Raw genomic sequence first — 23,219 nt, 5'->3', positions numbered from 1 at the left:
AAGAGACAGAGTGAGAGTGAGAGGGAGTGAGGGGTAAGAGGAAAGAATGGGGAAGGAGAAGGGAAAAGAAGGGAGAATACTTGGGACTGTATCATAAGTAAACAGGCTTTCCAAACCATCTTTCATTCTTTCCAACCAAACTTTTCAGTAAGACTGGGTAATTCACATCAAAGCAAAAAAAGATTCTCTACAGCTCTGTATGAGGGGTAGATTTTACTCTACTACATGATCCATTATATTAAAAGCTTCTAAAACTACCCGGAGTTTAAAGCTTGTAGAAAAAGGAATACAATACAATGTTTTTAAAAGGCTGCCTTAATTAGGATGGCCAAGTCACAGATTGCATCCAATTGTAGTTGCCCCTTGCCTACTCAAAACAGCAAGAAATGTGCCAAATCAAGTAAGGTATAACACAAAGGGAAGAAAAGAAATTATCCAAAGGTAATCATCATGGAAAAAGTACTAAAGAAGCGTGCTATTGGCTGCCCTTGCCAATGAGATAGAATACTGATCCAATGACAAGCAAGTATAACAAACCCCCCACACTAAGGGCTTCCACTCAAGGTCTCAGTGAAAGCAGACATTCAACCAGAATCTTCCAAACCTCAGTAAATAGAATTCCATAAATTAAGCATCCAAAGAAAAACCTAGCAGACATGCTGCTGAAACAAGCAAGCAAAGAAAATTGTTAATACAATGAAAGAATAATATGGGGAAAGGAATACCAAGATAAAAATCTGCAACAATAAAAGGTCAGCCAAAAGTACTCAAAATAAATCTCACTATACTACAAATATAGACCTCAAAATGTGGTTGAGAATTCAAAAAATAAACTGAACAGGAACCAGAGCATCATCACAGACAAAGCTGTTGCTCACAAACACCTGGACACAACATTGATCCATAAGCATTTAAAAATAACATTTTAAAAAGATTCTGGCATGCTAGAAACACATAATGTCCAAACCATAGGGAATGAAAAGCTTTCACAATATAAAGACATAGCAGAAGAAATCAAAACCATCTGGGCATAGGATGAAGCAAATATCACTTCTGTCATCCTGTTTGCTACTGACGTTGCTCTGAAAAAGTCAATCTTCCTTTCAGGGAGTTGAAATTTTAACCCTAATACTTTTATGAAGTTATAAGAAGCAATTATTTCATTCAAAGAGTACATAGAATGTAAGCTTATAATATATAACAAAATAACAGAATGGTAACCTGTCCATGGCCAATTCCTATATGAACTCAATTCAATTAAGATCATAATAATAATAGTAATCAATATTTATGCATCTCTTTAAAGACTGAAAAGTGCTTTACATATATCACATGATCCTTAGAATAACTCTTTAACTGGGGAAAAAAAAACCCACCCCAAAACTTCTGCTCAGACAAGTGACTTCTTATCCACTGCTGCCAAAAAAAAAAAAAAAGATAAACTCTACATTAATTACAAAAGAACCTAAGAAAAGAACCTGCCATAAAGGGCAGAAAGGTCTAATAGAAGAACTGAAGGAAGTACTAAGGAGTAATATTAGATTTCATTAAAAAAAAATTGTTACTTTCTGATTTTATATCACTTTCATTTCCAAATACATCTCTATCCCTAACTCTGACCCAATGCACATTTTGGTGGGTTGAAATAAGAGTTCTTAATGAAAAACAAGGAGTGTCAATGAATCTGTCTGGTCATCTCATTTTATCAACATGTTCTGCCCCTCTAATTGGATCTTATGACCAGAGGACAGGACATGGGCGCCAGGGACTTTATTTTTATCTTTTCTTTTCTACTTACGTACTTAAGTATGCACGTATATATGTATGTATGTATGTATGTATGAAGAGTTTTCAACATTCACATTAATAAGATTTTAAGTTCTAAGTTTTCTCTCACTCCTTCCATCTTCCCCAAGACGGTGTGCAATCTGATATGGGCTATACATACACATTCATATTAAACATATTTTCCTATTAGTCATGTTGGAAAGAATTAGAACCGATGAGAGAAACCCCCAGAAAAAAAGAAACAAACAAAAAAAAACCCAAAATGAAACACAAAAAGGAGCAAACAGTATGCTTTGATCTGCATTCAGACTTCATAGTTCTTTTTCTGGATGTGGATAGCATTTTACATCCTGAGTCTTTTGGAGTTGTTTTAGATCCTTGCACTGCTGAGAAGAGCTAAGTCTATCAAAGTTAGTCATCACATAATGTCACTGTTACTGTGTACAATGTTCTCCTGGTTCTGCTCACTTCACTCTGCATCAGTTCACAAAAGTCTTTCTAGGCTTTTCTGAAGTCCACCTGCTCATCATTTCTTATGAAACAATAGTATTACATCACATTCACGTACCACAACTTGTTCAGTTATTCCCTAACTGATGGGCATGCCTTCAACTTCCAATTTTTGGCCTGTACGAAAAGAGCTGCTATAAATATTTTTGTACATGTGAGTCCTTTTCCCTGTTTTATGATCTCTTTGGGATACAGACCTAGTAGTGGATCAAAGCTGGGTCAAAGAGTATGTAGAGTCTTACAGCCTTTTGGGCATAGTTGGAAAATGCTCTCCAGAATGGCTGGATCAGTTCACAATTTTACCAACAACACATTACTGCTCCAATTTTCCCACATCTTCTCCAACATTGGTCATTTTCCTGTTCTGTCACATTGGCCAATCTAATAGGTGTGATGTGGTACCTCAGAGTTGTTTTGATTTGCATTTCTCTAACCATTAATGACTTAGAACACTTTTTTTATATAACTATAGACAGCTTTAAATTCTTTATCCAAAAGCTGTCTGTTCATATTTTTTGACCACCTATCAATTGGGGAATGACATATTCTTATAAATTTGACTCAGTTCTCTAGACATTTTAGAAATGAGGCTATCAGAAACACTAGCAGTAAAAATTCTTCCCCAGCTTTCTGCTTCCCTTTTCATCTTGGTTGCATTGGCTTTGTGCAAAAAGGTTTCTTCTGGGGCAGCTAGGTGGCACAGTGGATAGAGCTCTAGCCTTGGAATCAGGAGGACCTGAGTTCAAATCCAGTCTCAGACACTTGACACTTACTAGCAGTATGGCCTTGGGCAAGTCACTTAACCCCATTGCCTAGCCAAAACACAACAACAATAACAACAAAAGTTTCTTCCATTCTCCATAAATCTAACAGGTAAACTATTCCTTGCTCTCCCAATTTGCTTATAATATCAGCCTTTACATCTAAATTGTGTACCCACTTTGACTTTATCTTGGTATACTGTGTAAGATGTTGGTCGATACTTAGTTTTTGCCATCCTATTTTCCAGTTTTCCCAGCAGTTTTTGTTAAATATTGAGTTCTCATCCTAGAAGCTGGAGTCTTTGGGTTTATCAATCAGTAGATTACCATAGTTACTACGGTGTCTTGTGCATCTAACCTATTCCACTGATCTATTTCTTAGATAGTACCAAGTAGTTTTGATGATTGCTGCTTTATGACACTTTTTTTTTTTGGTTTTTGGTGAGGCACTTGGGGTTAAGTGATTTGCCCAGGGTCACATAGCTAGTAAGTGTCAAGTGTCTGAAGCTGGATTTGAACTCAGGTCCTCCTGACTCCAAGGCTGGAGCTCTACCCACTTGTGCCACCTAGCTGCCCCTGTAACACAGTTTTAGATGTGGTACATCTAGGCCACCTTCCCTAGTATTTCTTTTCACTAATTCCCTCGATATTCTGGACCTTTTGTTCTTCCAGATGGACTGTTATTATTTTTTCTAGCTCTATAAAATAATTATTTGGTAGTTTGATTGGTATGGCACTAAACAAGTTAATTTAGGCAGAACTGTCATTTTTATTACATTAGCTCAGCCTACCCAGGAGCAACTGATATTTTTCCAATTATTTAAATCTAACTTTGTGTAAAGAGTGTTTTGTAACTGTGTTCACATTGTTCCTGGATTTGTCTAGGCAGGTAAACTCCCAAATGTTTTATAAAGTCCTCAGTAATTTTAAAAGAATTTCTCTTTCTATCTCTTACTGCTGGGCTTTGTTAGTTATATATAGAAATGCTGATGATTTATGTGGGTTTATTTCTTATTCTGCAACTTTGCTAAAGTTGTTTATTATTTCAAGTAGTTTTTTTAGATGATTTTCTAAGTATACCATCATATCTTCTGCAAAGAGTGATACCTTTGTTTTCTCAATGCCTATTCTAATTCCTTTAATTATTTTTTCTTCTCTTATTGCTAAAGCTAACATTTCTAGTACAATACTAATCTCTGTTCTTACAGGAAATGCTGCTAGCTGATTGCTATTACATATAATGCTTGCTGATGGTTTTAGAAAGATGCTACTTATCACTGTAAAGAAGACTCCATTTATTCCTATGCTCTCTAATGTTTTTAATAGGAATGGGTGTTCTATTTTGTCAAAAGCTTTTTCTGCATCTATTGAGATAATCATATGATTTCTACTAGTTTTGTTGTTGATATGGTTAACCATGCTGGTAGTTTTCCTAATATGGAATCAGTCTTGCACTCCTGGTATAAAACCCAAGTGGTCATAGTGTATTATCCTCATGACAAATTGCTGTAGCCTCTCCTGCTAATATTTTATTTAAATTTCTGCATCCATATTCATTAGGAAAATTGATCTATAATTTCTTTCTCTAGTTTGGCTCTTCCTAGTTTATGTATCAGCACCACATTTGTATCATAAATAGAATTTGGTAGGACTCCGCCTATTTTCCCAAATAGTTTATACAGAACTGGAGTTAATTGATAAAATTCACTTTTAAATTCATCTGGCTCTGAAGATTTTTTCTTAGAGAGTTCATTGATGGTTTGTTCAATTTCTTTTTCTGAAATGGGGTTAAGTATTTTATTTCTTCTGTTAATCTGGGCAATTTATATTTTTGTAAATACTCATCCATTTCACTAAAATAGTCAAATTTATTGGCACACAGTTGGGCAAAATAGCTCCTAATTATTGTTATAATTTCCTCTTCATTGGTGATGAATTTACCCTTTTCATTTTTGATACTGGTAATTTGGTTTTCTTCTTTTCTTTTAAATCAAATTAACCAAAAGTTTATCTATTTATTGTTTTTTTCCCATAAAACCAGCTCTTAAAATGTTTTATTTATTAGTTCAATAGTTTTCTTATTTTGAACTTTATTAATCTTTCCTTTAGTTTTCAGCATTTCTAATTTGGTATTTTAATTGGGGATTTTTAATTTGTCCTTTTTCTAGCTTTTTTAGTTGCATGCCCAATTTACTGATCTCCTCTTTCTCTATTTTATTCACGTATGCATTGAGAGATAGAATATTTCCCCTAAAAACTGCTTTGGCTGCATCCCACAAATTTTGGCATGTCTCATTATTGTCAATTTCTTGGATGAAGTTATTGTTTCTATGATTTGTTTTTGACCCACTTTTTCTTTAGAATTGGATTATTTAGCTTCCAATTAATTTTTACTCTTTCCATGGCCTTTATTACATGTGATTTTTACTGCACCATGGTCTGAAAAGTATGCACTTAATATTCCTGACTTTCTGTACTGGATTGTGAGGTTTTTACGCCCTAGTACATAATCAACTTTTGTTTAGGTTCCCTGTACTGCTGAGAAAAAGGTATATTCCTTTCTATCCCCATTCAATTTTCTCCAGAAGTCTACCATATCTAACTTTGCTAAGACTCTATTCACCTCCTTAATTCTTTTCTTATTTTGTGTTTCGATTTATCTACTTCTGAGAGGGGGAGATCTCTCATTAGCATAGTTTTGCTACTGAATCACTTTTGGCAGTGGCAGTTGCCAGACCTCTCAGCCCACAAATGCCAATGTCAACTTAGAAAATGGGCAGGAAAGGTATATAGCACCAGGGTGAGAGTGGAGCATAGTCTAGTGCAGGCCATGTCAGCCCAACCCTGGCCCCAATAAACCAGGAGCAGGCCTGGAAGTGACTGAATCGGCAGTGGCAGTAGATGCTTTCTGAGCTCTCAAACCAGCTCAGACAGTAAAAGGGTTGAACAACTGCTCAGAAGGAGAATTCCTTGGGTCTTTTTGCTAGCACTGAGGCAGGACTCTGTTGCTTTGCCCATACTTGGATTCAGGTCCCAATCCTGAGTGGCAGTCCAGGGCAAGAAGCACTAGCATAGCAGAGCTTGTGGCTACAGTTGAGGGAGGACCCTTCTCACAGTTCCAGGGCAGAAAAGAGTGCTTGTGGTCACTCACAGACCAGAGCACAGGCATGGAAAGTAGTAAACACCTCTCTTTAGATCATACCACCTTGGAATAACTGAAAACTTATAGGTCCCTTGAAGCATTTCTGAAAACAATTACACCCCCCCCCCGAAACTTGGGACAGTGCGTTCTCCACCCTGGAAGCAGAGTCCTACCTCAACAAACTCAACTAATAAGCTGGGAAAATGAGCAAACAATGGGGAAAAAAATCTCTGATTACTAGAAGCTGCTATAGTGACAAGGAAGATCAAAACTCACACTCAGAAGACAACAAAGTCAAAGCTCCTACATCCAAAGCCTCCAAGAAAAATATGAATTGGTCTCAGGCCATGAAAGAGCTCTAAATGGATTTTGAAAATCAAGCACAAGAGGTAGAGGAATATCATATTCCATAATTCTGACTGTGGTTCCATGATACTTAAATTGTTTCTTGCTGGCTGTTTGCAGTATTTTCTCCTTGATTTCACCTGATAATTCTGGACAATATTCCCTGCCGTTTTCATTTTGGGATCTCTTTCAGGAGGTGACTGGTAAGTTCTTTTGATGATTATTTTACCCTCTGGTTCTAGGACCTCAGGGCAGTTTTCTTTGATAATTTCTTGAAAGATGCTGTCCAGGTTCTGATCACGGCTTTCAGGTAGACCAATCATTCTTAAATTCTCTCTCCTAGATCAATTTTCCAGGTCAGTTGTTTTTCCCAATGAGGTATTCTACATTTTCTTCTATTTTTTCATTCTTTTGCTTTTGTTTGATTCTTGATGTCTCATAGTGTCATTAGCTTCCATTTGACCAATTGTAACTGTTAATGAATTGTTTTCTTCAATTAGCTTTTCTACCTCCTTTTCCATTTGGCCAATTCTATTTTTTAAGGACTTGTTTTCTTCAATGGACTTTTTTTCCATTTAATCAACTGCATTTTTTAAGGAATTGTTTTCTACAGTCAATTTTTGTCCTTCCTTCCTTTTCCAAGCTATTGATTCCTTTTTGCATACTTCTCATTTATTTTCCCAATTTGTCTTCTACCTCTCTTATTGGACTTTAAAAACTCATCTTGAGCTCTTCCAAGAAGTCTTTTTGGACTTGAGACCAGTTCATATTCCCCTTGGAAGTTTCAGATGTAGGTATATTGACAATGTAGTCCTCTTCTGAATTTGTGTTTTGATCTTCCCTGTCCCCGTAGAAAGAATCTATGGTCAGTGTCTGTTTCTGCTGTTTGCTCACAATGTTTGCCTAATTCCTCCCTTTTAAAGTTGAGCTCTCCTGCTGGAGCACATGGGTCCCTGCCTGACATAAGCTTCTTGTGCTGAAGGACCTGGTTAATTGGCTTTGTGCGCTGGTGGCTGGAGGCTGGAGGGGTCTGCAAGCTTACTGGGATCCTAGTGTTGGTGACTGGTGTGTGCTGATGTCATGTGGGATTTTTCTGCATTTCCTCAGGGCTACATCGAAGCTTGTGGGGTGTGGAGAGGTCCTGATGCTGTTGCTTGCCTGCTGCACCACCCTGGGGCTCAGGATTTCCCACTGGTTTGCTGAGGTGGGGCTTGCTGGGATGCTTCTGGTTGTGGACTGCATTTCCCTTCCACCAGAGCAGGAGAGACCTTTCCTGCTGATCCCCCAAGCTTCCTGGGCTAATACAATGCACATCCCCATTTTTCTGCTAGTTCTGCTCTTTCAGGATTTTTCCTGGGGTGATATTTTCTGGGTTTTTAGAGGTCAATAAGGGAGAGTGAGAGCGACTTACAGCTTACTTTGCCATCCTGGCTCCCAGATCCTCCAGGGCCTTTATTCAAAGAGGGGTTTAGCATAGTTTTCTCCCCACTTCCCTGGCTACAGTGTTTTTGGACTTCTCAGGTACATTCTTTCCCTTTCCCTTCCCCTTCTCTCTTGCTTTTCAGCCTCCTTTTGTCTGTTGTCTTCCCCAATTAGACTGCTTACACTAATTGAGAACAGGGGCTATCTTTGTTTTTATTTGTATTTGTATTCCCAGAACTTATCAGAATGCCCGGCACAGAGTAAGTTGACTATTTGCCAACTACTGACTTTACTGATTTAAAACAAAACTAGAAACTCAAGCAAAATGGTGACCAGAATAGAAAAAAAATATAAGGAAAAAGTTCAAAATTCAATGATTACTGAAATGCTGAAGCAAGGTTAAAACAAAGAAAAAGAAAGAAAAGAAAAATTTGAAGAAACAGTCAAGGCCTTCAAAAGCAAACCTGGAAAATGGAGCTACAATCAATGGTCTCTGGAAAAACTGAAATGCAGTCTGGCAAAACAAAGCTTAGATCAACATCTTCTACCACATTCCTTAACGAATTCAAAATGTATAATGGCCTTAATATTAGAGTTTCATGCCAGTAAAAAAAAAAAAGATGAGAAACAGATCAGAGTTTCACTAGCTGTGGGTAGGGCATGTATTCTCTGTCAAAAGGGATAGGCAATTACAAAAGACCAAAATGGATAACTTTGACTACATAGAACTGAGAAGCTTTTGCAAAAACAAGATGCAGCTGCTGAGAAGACCTCCCCACATACATCCAAATACATAATGACAAAACCAATACAAATGGAAAGAACCACCATAACACAATCAAAGGTGAATACTGTAAAAGTACATTTAAAAAAGCATGTCTTTTCCCCCCCAAATAAGATACCGCCACTGCATGCCTTAGCAGCGGTAAAAGGTGTGGAATTTCACATATATTTTCAGACTTTTTTGATGTACCCGTTTTGCTGATTTCAATTTTTGTCTATCTTTTTAAAAATCTTTGGGATGGTTCTATGAGAGACCGAGGCATACTGGAAGAAACTATGGCAAATGTAAAAACACAAGATTTTTAAAAAATTATTTAAAAATCAATAATTTCCCACAAACACATAACAATGTAAAAAAATACGAATAGCTTATTAAAAGAAGTCGGGGTAAGAGGGCAAGATAATAGAGTACAGGTAGCAAAACTCAGCTGAATTCTCCCAAAATTCCCCCTCCGAACAATTTTAAAATAATGCCTCAGATAGAATCCTGGAGTGTCAATAAAACGTCAGGGTAAGACATTTTCCCAGCCCAAGACAACTTAGGAGGTCAGCAGGAGAGGTCTGTGATACTGGGGTGGCAGCTGGCCTGGGGTATAGCAATATGCCAAAGCAACACCAGCAACAGACCTTAGAGGCAGCTGCAACTATGGCACAGCAGCTTTGGGAGCTCTCAGTCCACAGATGATAAGAGGTACAAACAATTGGCCAAACAGAGATCACAGAGGACTCTTTGAGGGCACTGTGTTCAGGACCCTGTTGCATTCATTGCCCATATGTAATTCCAGGTAGCAGTTCCAGAATGAATGGAAACACTAGCACTTGCAGCAGAGGAGGAACAGGGTCCAGACAGCAGCTCCAAGGTGGAAAAGAATGCTCACTTACAAGGAAGTAGGGGCCCTGTTCTCAATTCCAAGGGAGAAAGGACCATTAGCACTTGCTGCTGCAGGGGAACAAGGTCTCTTCCTGTGTAAAAACACAGACTAGACTGTGGAGTTGTGAACTGATCCAACCATCATGGAGAGCAATCTGGAACTATGCCTAAAGGGCAATCAAACTGTACATGCCCCTTATTAGAGCTGTATCCCAAAAAGATAAAAAAAAAAAGCGAAAATGGCCTACTTGTACAAAAATAGCAGCTCTTTTTGTGGTGGCAAAGAATTAGAAACTGAAGGGATGTCCATCAACTGGGGAAGGGTTGAACAATGTAATCGAATACCACTATACTATAAGAAATGATGAGCAGGCGAATTTCAGAAAACCTGAAAACACTTACATGAACTGATACAAGGTGAAGTGAGCAGAATCAGAAGACTATTGTACACAGTAACTGTGACACTGTACAATGATGAACTATGAATGACTTAGCTATTCCCAGCAATACAATGATTGAAGACAATGCCAAAGGTTTCATGAGGAAAATCGCTATTTACATCCTGAGAAAGAACAGATGGAAGCATGCTATTCCCATGTTCTTCACTTTTTTGTTTTCTTTTTTCATTTCTTCTTTCACATCATTAATATGGAAAAATATTTGACATGACTGAACATTTAAAACCTCTATCAAACTGCTTAGCATCTTGGAGAAAATTTGGAACTCAAAGGCTATAAAACTGTGCACACTCTTTGATCCAGCAATACGATTGCTAGGTCTATTTCCCAAAAACACCCCAAAAAGAGTAAAAGGAGCTATCTGTACAAAAATATAACAACTTTCTGTAGTGACTAAGAATTGGAAATTGAGGGGATGCCCACCAAGTGGGCAATGGTTGAACAAGCTGTGGTATATGGTTATAATGGAATAGTGCTGTGCCATAAGAAATGACAAGGATGCCTTCAGAAAAACCTGGAAAGACTTGTATGAACTGACAAATAGTGAAGTGAGCTTAACCAGGAAAACTCTGTACACAGTAAAAGCAATATTATACAACAAATAACTGTGAATGACTTAGCCATTCTCAGCAATACAATGATTCAAGACAATCCCAGAGGCCTCATGATGAGAAATGCTATCTGCCTCCTGAGAAAAAACTGATGAAGTTTAACAACAAATGTTAAAAATTGTTTTTATATATAACTATGGAAAATTCTTTTTCAAAAATATATTCAAGCTCTTCACTTTTTGGGGGTGGGGGCATGGTGTTTAAATAAGATTATATAGGTGAATTAAGATCCTAAGGAATATTATAATAATTTTGTTGTCATTCAGGCATGTCCCCGTTCTTCACAACCCCATTTGAGGTTTTCTCGACAAAGAAGAGAAGTTTGCCATCTCCTTCTCCAGCTCATTTTAAAGATGAGGAAACTGAGGCAAACAGGGTTAAGTGACTTGCCCACGGTAACAAAGCTAGTAGACATCTGAGGTCTAATCACAATGCAGGAAGATGACTCCAGGACCAGAATTCTATCTATTGTGCCACCTAGCTGCTAATATGCTATATAATGACTTTCTCTTCTCTACACACACGCATACATTAAAGTCATTCACTAATATCACATTTGATTTCTTCCTTCTCCTCTGCCACTGCCATCGTCACCACCACTTCTTTAAACTCAAATGCTATATCATCTGTAGTGGAGAAACATCATAAGCTTTTCCAATAAATTTAAGAGTAAAGCAAGGACAATAACTATGTTTGACATAGTGGCACACATGCTAGCTACAGCAATACAGTAACATTAAAATGAGGATTGTTGTTGTTTGTCCTTCATTCTCAAAGAGGACCATGACATCAGACAGGTGATGCCATGACATGTAAGTGAACTGGATTTAAATGAAGAAGGGCTGTGCAAAGTCACCAGTCTCACTTTCTTCTCCAGAGCCATCTAGGTCCAGCGGCAAGATATAAATCAGGACAACTGGAGATGGCCCTGGATGTAGTGGGAGATCTTGGCCTTTTTAAGCTAAGGTCTTTAATAGGTCTCAGTCTGACTGAAGCAATGCCCATTCCGTGATTAAGTCTAGGTAAGAAATGAGGCAGAGAATGGTCTCTATTACCTAGTAAAAAAAAAAAAATCCGGGAGGGGAAGACCATCAGGGTTTCTGCCCAAAACATTAACAACTGCTATTTACATTCACTCTGAGCCAATCAGGGCCCAAAAAATGACCAAGTGGGGCTTGGCCTGGGACCTATTATTGGCCAATCAATGTGAGCCAGAGTGATTTGGGTTTAAGGCAACGTCCTTAAGAAAAAAATCTAGCCTCTAAACTCCAAAATATATTGCGATGTTTCAGCAATCAAAATTTATATGTGAAGAGAGGGAAGGGTGTGGGGGGGAAGAGAGACAGAGAGAGAGCAAGCGAGCTGTTTTGCCCAACTGGCCAGTTCCAGTTCAGTCCCAGTGGGGCAGCTCCTACTATTCAGAAGTTGTTGTTTGTCCTTCATTCTCAAAAAAGACCATGACATCAGGAAGGTAAAGACTGTAGCTTAAAAGGGTCAAAGTCTGTCACTGCATACAGGGCCCTCTCTAGTTGTCCTGATCTGTATCTTGCCACTGGACCCAGATGGCTCCAGGGGAGAAAGTGAGGCTGATGACTGTACAGCCCTCCCTCACTTAAATCCAAAATGAGGGAATAAGAACAAGAAAAGGAGAAGTAAAATTATCTTAGTTAAAAAATGCAGTTAAAAAATATTTTGTCCCCACTATAACCCTCAATACAGCTACCTCTCAATACTTTGCAAGGCTGACTATTCTGGTTATGCTTTTGTCCCCTTCCAATACCGACCTTATAGTTATCCAATTAGACTCTATTCTGTCATCTAGTCCCTCATTCCTTTTCCCCTGGACAATGAAGTAATATCATTAGTAAACATATATACACCAAATGGTATAGCACACAAATTCTTAGAGGAGAAGTTCAGGGAGTTACAGGAAGAAAGTGACAGCAAAACTATACTAGTGAAGGACCTCAACATCCTCCTCTCAAAACTAGATAAATCTAACAATAAAATAAACAAGAAAGTTAGATATGATAGACCTCTGGAGAAAACTGAATGGGTATGGAAAGGATTATAGCTTTTTCTCAGCGTACCTAGCAGCTGCACAAAAACTGACCACGTATTAGGGCATAAAAACCTCACAATCCAATGCAGAAAGACAGAAATATTAAACGCATCCTTTTCATATCATGATGCAATAAAAATTACATGTAATAAAGAGTCATGGAAAGACAGACTAAAAATAAATTGGGAAACTAAATAATCTAATCCTAAAGAATGATTGTGTCAAACAAAAAATCAAAGAAACAATCAGTAATTTCATCAAAGAGAATGACAACAATGAGACAATATACCAAAATTTATGGGATGCAGCCAAAGCAGTCCTTAGGGGAAATTCTATCTCTCAATGCTTGTGTGAACAAAATAGAGAAAGAGGTCAATGAATTGAGCATGCAACTAAAAAAGCCAGCAAAAACACAAATTAAAAATCCCCAATTCAATACCAAATAAGAAATTTTGAAAATCAAAGGAGAGATTAATAGAATTGAAAGAAAAACTACTGAACTCATAAATGAAACTAAGAGCTAGTTTTATGGAAAAAAAAACCAAAATAGATAGACCTTTGGTTAATTTGTTAAAAAAAAAAAAGAAAGAACAGAATTACCAGTATCAAAAACGCAAAGGGTAAATTCACTACAAATGAAGAGGAAATTAGGAAATTAAAACAATAATTAGGAGCTATTTTACCCAACTATATGCCAATAAATCTGCTGATCTAAGTGAAATGGGTAAATATTTACAGAAATATAAATTGCACAGATTAAAGGAAGAGGAAATAAAACACTTAAATAACCACATTTCAGAGAAAGATATTGAACAAGTCATCAGTGAAGTCCCTAAGAAAATATCTCTAGAGCCAGATGGATTTACAAGTGAATTCTATCAAACATTTAAGGAACAATTAATTCTAACACTATATAAACTATTTGGGAAAATAGTCAAAGGAGTCCTACAAAATTTTTATGACACAAATATGGCGCTGATACCTAAACCAGGAAGAGCTGAAATGGAGAAAGAAAATTATAGATCAATTTCACTAATGAATATTGATGCAAAAATTGCAAACGAAATATCAGCAAGATTACAGCAATTTATCACTATGACCAGGTGTGAATTATACCAGGAATGCAGGGCTGGTTCAATACTAGAAAAATTGACCATATATGACTGTATCAGTACTATATCAGTAACAGCATAATTGATCATATCAATAAAAAAATTAAAAGAAATTATATGATTGTCTCAATAGATGCAGAAAAAGTTTCTGACAAAACACACCACTCATTCCTATTAAAAACACCAGAGAACATAGGAATAAATGCAGTTTTCCTTAAAATGATAAGCAGCATCTATCTAAAACCATCAGCAAGCATTATATGTAATGGGAATAAGCCAGAAGCTTTCTCAGTAAGATCAGGGGTGAAACAAAGATGTCCATCATCACCACTGTTACTCAATACTGTATTCGAAATATTCGGTTTAGCAATAAAAGAAAAAGAAATTGAAGGAATCAGAATAGGCTATGAGAAAAGAAAGCTCTTTGCAGATGATATGAGGGTACATCTAGGGAATCAACTAAAAAACTATTTGAAATAATAAACTTTAGCAAGGCTTCAGGATATAATATAAACCCACATAAATCATTGACATTTCTATGTGTTACTAAGAAAGCCTAGCAGCAAGAGATAGAAAGAGAAATTCCTTTTAAAATAACCACAGACTACGGCAGCTAGGTGGTGCAGTAGATAGAGCTTCAGTCTTGAGTCAGGAGGACCTGAGCTCAAAATAACCATAGATTCTATCGAATACTCAAGAGACTACCTACCAAGACAAACCCAGGCACTATATGAACATGATTACAAAATGCTTTTCACACAAATAATGTCATATCTAAATAATTGGAAAAATATCAGTTGCTCACGAGTAGGCTGAGCTTATGTAATAAAAATGACAATTCTACCTAGTTTATTTAGTGTCATATCAATCAAGTTACCAAAAAATTATTTTATAGAGCTAGAACAAATAGTAATAAAATTCATCTGGAGGAACAAAAGGTCCAGAATATCAATGGAATTAATGAAAAAAAAATGCAAAAGAAGATGGCCTAGATGTACTAGATCTAAAAATACATTATAAAGCAGCAATCATTAAAACTATATGGCACTGGCAAAAAACAGAGTGGTAGATCAGTGGAACTGGTTAGATACACAAAGACAGAGTAGTCAATGACTATAGTAAAATCTGTTTGATAAATCCAAAGACTGTAGCTTCTGGGATAAGAACTCATTATTTGACAAAAACTGCTGGGAAAACTGGAAAACAGTATGGCAGAAACTAGGCATAGACCAACATCTTACAACCCATACCAAGATAAGGTCAAAATGGGTACATGATTTAGACATAAAAGGTGATATCACAAGCAAATTAGGAGAGCAAGGAAACACTTTTCCTGTCAGATCTATGGAGAACGGAAGAATTTATGACCAAACAAGAGTAGAGAACATTATGAAATGCAAAACATAATTTTGATTATATTATATTAAAAAGGTTTTGCACAAAGCCAATGCAACCAAGACTAGAAGGCAATCAGAAAGCTGGGAAAGAACTTTTACCTCCAGTGTTTCTGATGAAGGTCTTGTTTCTCAAATATATGGAGAACTGAGTCAAATTTACAAGTCATTCCCCAACTGATAAATGATCAAAGGATATAAACAAGCAGCTTTCAGATGACAAAATTAAACCCACATATAATTATATGAAAAAATGCTCTAAATCACTATTGATTAGACAAATGCAAATCAAAATGACTCTGAGGTACCATATCACACCTATCAGATTAAGATGACAAAACATGAAAATGATAAATGTTGGAAAAGATGGGGGAAAACTGGAACACTAATGCATTGTTGGTGGAATTGTGAACTGATCCAACCAATCTGGAGAGCAATTTGGAACTGTGCCCAAAGGGTCATAAAATTGTGCATATCCTTTGACCCAGCGATAGCACTTCTAGGGCTGCATCCCAAAGAGATCATACAAATGGGAAAAGGACTCACACGTACAAAAATATTTATAGCAGCTTTCTGTGGTAGCAAAGAATTGTAAATTGAGGGGATGTCCATCAACTGGGGAATGCCTGAACAAGTTGTGGTATATGAATGTAATAAAATGCTACTGTACTATAAGAAATGAGGAGTAGGCAGATTTCTGAAAAATCTGGAAAGACTTACATGAACTGATTCTAAGTGAAGTGAGGAGAACACTGTATACAGTAACAGCCACACTGTGCAATGATTAACTTTGATAGATTTAGGTCTTCTCAGAAATGCAAGGATCTAAGACAATTCCAAAAGACTCATGATGGAAAATGCTATCCACATCCAGAGAAACACTTATGAAGTCTGAATGGAGATTGAAGCATATTACTTTCTCTTTTTTCTTTCTTACGGTTTTTCCCTTTTGTTCTGATTTTTCTTTTACAAGATGACTAATGTGGAAATATGCTTAATATGATTGTACATATATAGCCTATATCAGATTGCTTGCCATCTTGGGGATGGGGGAGGAAGAGAGATAACTTGGAACTCAAAATCCTATAAAAATAAATACTGAAAACTATCTTTACATGTAATTGGAAAGAATAAAACACTATTAAGAGGAAAAAATAAAACAACAAAAAATATACAATACAGGGAAAAACAGGAACACAAAATATTGGAATAAATTAGAAAAGGCAAAAGAAAGACAACCAGGAATAGCCTACCCTGAAAAAAAGTAGAATTCTAATTGTGAAATAAACCTTTAACAGAAAGTGAGATTTTAATGCATTCTTGTCAGAAAGACCAGGCTGTGCAGAATCTTTGAAATGAAAAGCGTAAGAAACAAGCAAAATCTAGAAAGGTAAATATATCCGAAAAAATGGGAAGGAGTGAAATGATGATCAAGTAACAACATTTAAATAGAGGAAGATAAAAAAGAGTCCTTTAAAAATTTCACTGGCTTCAGGGGTCAAAGAATAATAAACAAAGGGCTTGGGAGTTTCTTAGCTCCATATTATTGCTCTTAAGAGAGAAAAAAAAGGGAGGAATAAAAGAATAAACTAGGGAACAAATGAAAGGAGTTTATATAAAACTTCCTATTTGTCATAATTGGGTCTCCTGAGATCATACAACTGAGCGGGGGAAATTGGGTACCTCATGTCCCTCCTTCTTATCTGAACTGATCAAAGAGGGTTAAACAGATAAGTACAAGCAGTTTGCTATAGAAATTCAATAAATTCAACAGGGAAACAGGTGAACATGGGGAGAGGAAGTAGTTTAAGGAGGAGGGTAAAGTTAGGAAGAGAATAGTGAAAAATAAAACAAAAATTAATTTCAGGTGGTAGATTATAATAGGAAGGAAAAAGGAATAAAGTATAAGAGAATGGGGGTAAATAAGTGGGATCATTTTAACCATAGGCAATTAATTCTGATTCTACTCCACTCTGACAATGATGATAGTAAGATCTAGCATTTATATGGTACAATAAGGTTTGCAAAGCACTTATCAAATCTTATCTCTTTTACTCCTCACAACACCACCAAGATGTCGGTGCTATTATTATCTTCATTTTACAGATGAGAAAACAAAATGGCACAGGAGTGACTTTTTTTGTTGCAAAGGGGAGAATGCTTCAAAAGAGGGAAAAAAAACCCCAATGATCAACCACAATGGTGATGAACTCACTTATGAAACAGAGGAAGGGAATAGAAAGAATTAGATAGCAGAAACCAACACTATGTTGTTTATACATATTTAAAACAGAAAGATTCAAAGTTAAAATCAGGAGTTGGATCAAAATTCTTATGGCTCAAGGATATTTCTGAAAAGCAGGAGTGGCAGTTATGACCTCGAAGAAGGCAACATTAAAAACATACAACACTGAAAAAGATGACAGAAATGACATCATGCTTAAAAGTATGATAGAAAAAAACCTTAAAAATGCTCCTAACAAAGTAGCATCCAAGTACTTATTAAAAAATAATTTAATTTAAATAACCTTATCTTAGGGAAAAAAAAACAAGCCATAAATTGCCAAATGGACAGAATATATTAAGAAGTGAATTAAGAAGTATTTAAACAACTATCAACTTCAACTGTAGATACTGTTTGCAAAAATAAGAAAAGATAAAATCCTACTAAACTACTTCTACAATATAAATATGGTCCTGATAACTGAACGAGAGACAAAACAGAAACTATAAGCCATATTTTAATGAACACTGATGCAAAAATATTGAATAAAATATTAGCAAAGATGCTGCACCAACACAGTAAAAAGATTATATATTATTACCAAAAATGTGGGGTTGCTTCATTATTAGGAAAGCAATAAACATGATAAACCACATTAATAAGAAAAATGAAAATCATATGACAGATGCAGGAAATGTTTTTGAGAAAAAACAAACACCCAATCCTATTAAAAACATTAGAAAGTATAAGAAAAAAATGGAGCTTTCTTAAAATAATAACTACTACCTATCTAAAACCAAGGACAAGCATTATCTGTAATGGAGATAAACCAGAAGACTTTACAGAAACATCAGGGATGAAAGCTAGAATGGTCATCATTATTATCATTTAATACTGTAATAGAAATGCTAGCTATAGCAATAAGAAAAAGAAATTGATGGAATAAGGAAACAACAAGGAAACACAACTATTCCTTTCTAAAAATTTTTTATTTTATTTTTAACTTGTGAAATAAAACAAGCATTTCCATAACATAGTAAAATAAAAAATGATTGCACATGATACTACATCTATCATATACAACTTGCTAGTCCTTTTAAATATATAACAGTTATCATGTAAATTTCTTTTTTTTCCTTTTCTTCCACCCCACTCCCCCAATGGCTACCATTAGACACAGATACATATGTATATGTAAAATCCTATACATACTTCTACTTGTCAGTTCTTTTTCTGGATACAGATAGCATCTTCCTTCATAAGTTCTTTATAATTAATCTTTATAATTAATTAAATTATAATTTAAAATTCATTTGTCTATAATAATAGACAAAATGACTTAGTCATTCAAAGTTGTCAATAAAACAATACTGCTGTTACTGCAGACATTTTCTCAGTTCTGTTCATTTCACTCTTCATTATTCCATGTGAGTCTATCCATATTTTTCTAAAATCAACCAGGTTATCATTTCTTTTTTTTCCCCAGGTCATCATTTCTTATAGTACAGTAGTCTTCCATCATGCTCATATACCACAACTTGTTCAGCTACTCCCCAACTGACGGGCATCCCTGTAATTTCTAGCTCTTTACCACTACAAAGAAAGATGCTATAAATATTTTAGAACTTGTGGATTCTTTTCCTTTTTCCCTAATCATCTTTGGAAATAGACCTAGTAGTGGTACTGCTTACTCAAAAGGTACATAGGCATTTTAATAACTCTGGGCATAATTCCAGATTGCTCTCCAAAATGGTTTGGATCAGTTTACCGCCGCACCAACAGTGAATTAGTGTCCCAATTTTTCAATACTCCCTCTGACAGTTGTCATTCTCCCCTTCAATCATTTTAGCCAATCCGATAGATGTAAAATGATATTTCAAGGCTGTTTTAATTTACATTTCTCTAATCAACAATGCTTTAGAGCACATTTTTGTAATTCTTTTCTTTTTTTGGCTAGGCAATGGGATTAAGTGACTTGCCCAGGGTCACACAGCTAGTGTTGTGTCTGAGGCCTGATTTGAACTCAGGTCCTCCTGAATCCAGGGCCAGTGCTCTATCCACTGCACCATCTGGCTGCCCCTTGCTTTAGAGCATTTTTAAAATCACTATAAATGGTTTTGATTTCTTTATTAGAAAACTGCCGGTCCATATCCTTTGATATTAATCAACTGGGGAATGATTCATATTCTTATAGATTAGATAAAGTTCTTTTTTTTTCAATATAAATTTGTTTATTTTTAGTTTTAAACATTCACTTCCACAAGTTTTTGCGTTCCAAATTTTCACCCCATCTCCCCCTTCCCCCCACCCCAAGATGTCATGCATTCTGAATATCCCTTCCCCTAGTCTGACTTCTATCTCTCCCCCCCTTCTCTTATCCCCTTCCCCTTCTATTTTCCTGTACAGCACGACAGACTTCTGTACCCCATTTCCTGTATTTCTTATTTTCCAGTAGCATGTGAAAATACATATTTTTTAAAACATATGTTTTTAAAACTTTAGGTTTCAAATTTTCTGTCTTCCTCCCTCCCCACCCACCCACCCTCATTGAAAAGGCAAGCAACTCAATATAGGTTGTACATGTGCAGTTATGCAAGACACTTCCACAGTAGACATGTTGTGAAAAACTAACTCTATTTCCCTTAATCCTATCCTGCCCTCCCATTTATTCTATTCTTTCTTTTGACCCTGTCCCTCCTCAGAAGTATTTACTTCTCACTGCCCTCCTCTCTATCACCCCCTGTTCTCTTGTCCCCTTCTCCCCCTATTTTCCTGTAGGGTAAGACAGATTTCCATACCCAATTGAATGTGTATGTTATTCCCTCCTTAAGCCAAATCCTATGAGAATAAGATTCACTCATTCCCTCTCACCTTCCCCTGTTTCCCCTCCACTGTAAGAGACTTTTCTTTCTGTTTTTTTTTTGTGAGATAATTTACCCCATTCTACCTCTCACTTTCTTCTTCTCTGAGTATAATCCTCTCTCATCCCTTATTCTCCAGATACGACCCCTTAATCTTCAGCTCACCCTGTGCCCTCTATCTACATATACATACTTATAATTTTTTCCCTCCAACTAACCCTGATACTGACAAAGGTCTCATGAGTTATAAATATCATCTTTCCATGCAGGAATGTAAACAGTTCAATCTTAATAAGTCTCTTATGATTTCTCTTTCCTGTTTACCTCTTCATGTTCCACTTGAGTCCTGTATTTGAAAGTCAAATTTTCTATTCAGCTCTGGTCTTTTCATCAAGAATGCTTGAAAGTCCTCTATTTCACTGAATGACCATTTTTTCCCCTGAAGGATTATACTCAGTTTTGCTGGGTAGGTGATTCTTGGTTGTAATCCTATCTCCTTTGCCTTCTGGAATATTATATTCCATGCCCTGTGGTCCTTTAATGTAGAAGCTGCTAAGTCTTGTGTTATCCTGTGTTTCCACAGTACTTGAACTGTTTCCTTCTGGCAGCTTGTAATATTTTCTCCTTGACCTGGGAACTCTGGAATTTGGCTATAATATTCCTAGGAGTTTTCCTTTGGGGATCTCTTTCAGGAGGAGATCTGTGGATTCTTTCAATTTCTATTTTGCCCTCTGGTTCTACTATATCAGGGCAGTTTTCCTTGATAATTTCTTGAAAGATGATGTCTAGGCTCTTTTTTTGATCATGGCTTTCAGATAGTCCAATAATTTTTAAATTCTCTCTCCTGGATCTATTTTCCAGGTCAGTTGTTTTTCCAATGAGATATTTCACATTGTTTTCTAATTTTTCATTCTTTTGGATTTGTTCTACTGTGTCGTGATTTCTCATAAAGTCACTATCTTCCAATTGCTCTATTCTAATTTTTAAGGAAGTATTTTCTTCAGTAATCTTTTGGACTTCCTTTTCCATTTGGCCAATTTTGCTTTTTAGGGCATTTTTCTCCTCATTGGCTTTTTGGACCTCTTTTGCCATTTGGGTTAGGCTATTTTTTAAGGTGTTATTTTCTTCAGTATTTTTTTGGGTCTCCTTTAGCAAGCTGTTGACTTGTTTTTCATGATTTTCTTGCATCACTCTCATTTCTCTTCCCAGTTTTTCTCTACTTCCCTTACTTGCTTCTCAAAATCCCTTTTGAGCTCTTCCAAGGCCTGGGACTGATTCATATTTTTCTTGGAGGCTTTGAATATAGGAACTTTGACTTCATTGTCTTCTTCTGGTTGTATATTTTGATCTTCTTTGTCACCAAAGTAAGATAATATAGTCTGACTCTTTTTGCACTGCTTGCTCATGATCCCAGCCAATTACTTGAGTTTTAAACTCTTTGTTAAGGTAAGAGTCTGCTTCCAATGTGGAGAATGTACTGTCCCAAGCTTTGGGGGGTTTGTGTAGCTGTTTTCAGAGATACTTGTAGGGACCTGTAAATTTTCAGTTCTTCCAAGGTGGTATGATAAGGGGCGAGGTGTTTACTCCTTTCCTGGCCTGCAAGTACAAGTACTCCTTTCTGTCCTGTAACTGTGAGGAGGGGCTCCTCTCCACAATCACTACAAGCTCCACCAAGCCAGCGCTCCTCCTCACTTCAGCACCACTGCTCAGAACTGTGGCCCAGATCCAAACACGGGCAAAGCAAGAGATTCCTGCCTCAGCACTGGCAAAGAGATCCCTGCAATCCCTCTCTGATCAGCCACTGGATTCCCCCTCAGTCTGTGGGCCGGAAGCTCAGGAAGCAGCTGCCCCCCCAGCTCCATGCTCTTGGGGAATGGAGCTGAAACCCCACCTTCATTTCTCAGCACCTACAGAAACAGACTTTTCCCACTGACCTTCTAAGTTGTCTTTGGCATTGGTGGATTGAGGAGTCTGGAAACCTCCACAGCTGCCTGAGATTCAGTCCTCTGAGGCCTGTGCGCCCACACTGCACTGTGCTCCCAGCCAGGCGCGATACACCTTTCTGATCAGTCATCCCACTTGTCTTGGGCTGGAAATTTGTTTCACTCTGTCTTTTTGTGGGTTCTGCTGCTTCAGAATTTGTTTAGAGCCATTTTTTATGAGTATTTGCAGGGGTCTGGAGGAGAGCTCAAGCAAGTCACTGCTTTCGCTCCGCCTCCCCTAAAGTTCTTTATGTATTTGCGATATGACCTGTATCTGAGAAACTATTACAAAATTTCCCACAATTTTCTGCTTTCCTTCTACATTTTTTATTTGTACAAAAAATTTTTAAATTTAATGTATAGTTATCCCTTCCACTTCACAACTTTCCTCACTGCAGTTTGGATATATCACAAGTCAGCATGAGAAATTAAATGTCATTTTTTTTTGGCAGCCACAAAAGATAGCAACATTTCAAAGATAATTAACTGAAAGACTTAGTAACTCTGATCAATACAATGATTCATGACAATTGCAAAGGACTCATGATGAAAAATGTTACCAACCTCCAGATAGTAAATTGATAGACTCAGAGTACAGACTGAAGCATATTTTTTCCTCTTTATTTTTCTTGTACCCCCCCCCAATATGGCCAACATAAAAATATTGCATTTCTTGTCTTTTCAAAGGGTGGGGGAGCAGGTGGAGGGAATGAATGAATTTTGAACTGGAAATAAAAATAAAATAAAATAAAAACAAAGAAAAGGGGGAAAATACCCTTTTATGTAAAACAAAACAAAAACCCTAGAAAGCACAATGATATGGTATGGTAAGTCCTTGTTTGTAAAACTGAAAATATCAAAGCAGTATTTTTCTGGTCTTAAAAAAAAGTGGA

At 36.6% G+C, this 23,219-nt stretch overlaps 1 protein-coding gene across 1 annotated transcript in view; it reads right to left on the bottom strand.

The window, feature by feature from the left end:
- SNX6 (sorting nexin 6) overlaps window positions 1–23,219 on the bottom strand; it is an 81,625-nt gene that overhangs the window by 49,867 nt on the left and 8,539 nt on the right. The gene's annotated exons all lie outside the window — the stretch shown is intronic.

This window comes from Phascolarctos cinereus, unplaced genomic scaffold (assembly GCF_003287225.1).
Source record: "Phascolarctos cinereus isolate Bilbo 61053 unplaced genomic scaffold, phaCin_HiC Scaffold_3;HRSCAF=262, whole genome shotgun sequence".
NCBI classification, from domain to species: Eukaryota; Metazoa; Chordata; class Mammalia; order Diprotodontia; family Phascolarctidae; genus Phascolarctos; species Phascolarctos cinereus.
Note: the sequence above shows the minus strand (reverse complement) of the source record. Positions and strands in the feature narration are given on the sequence as shown.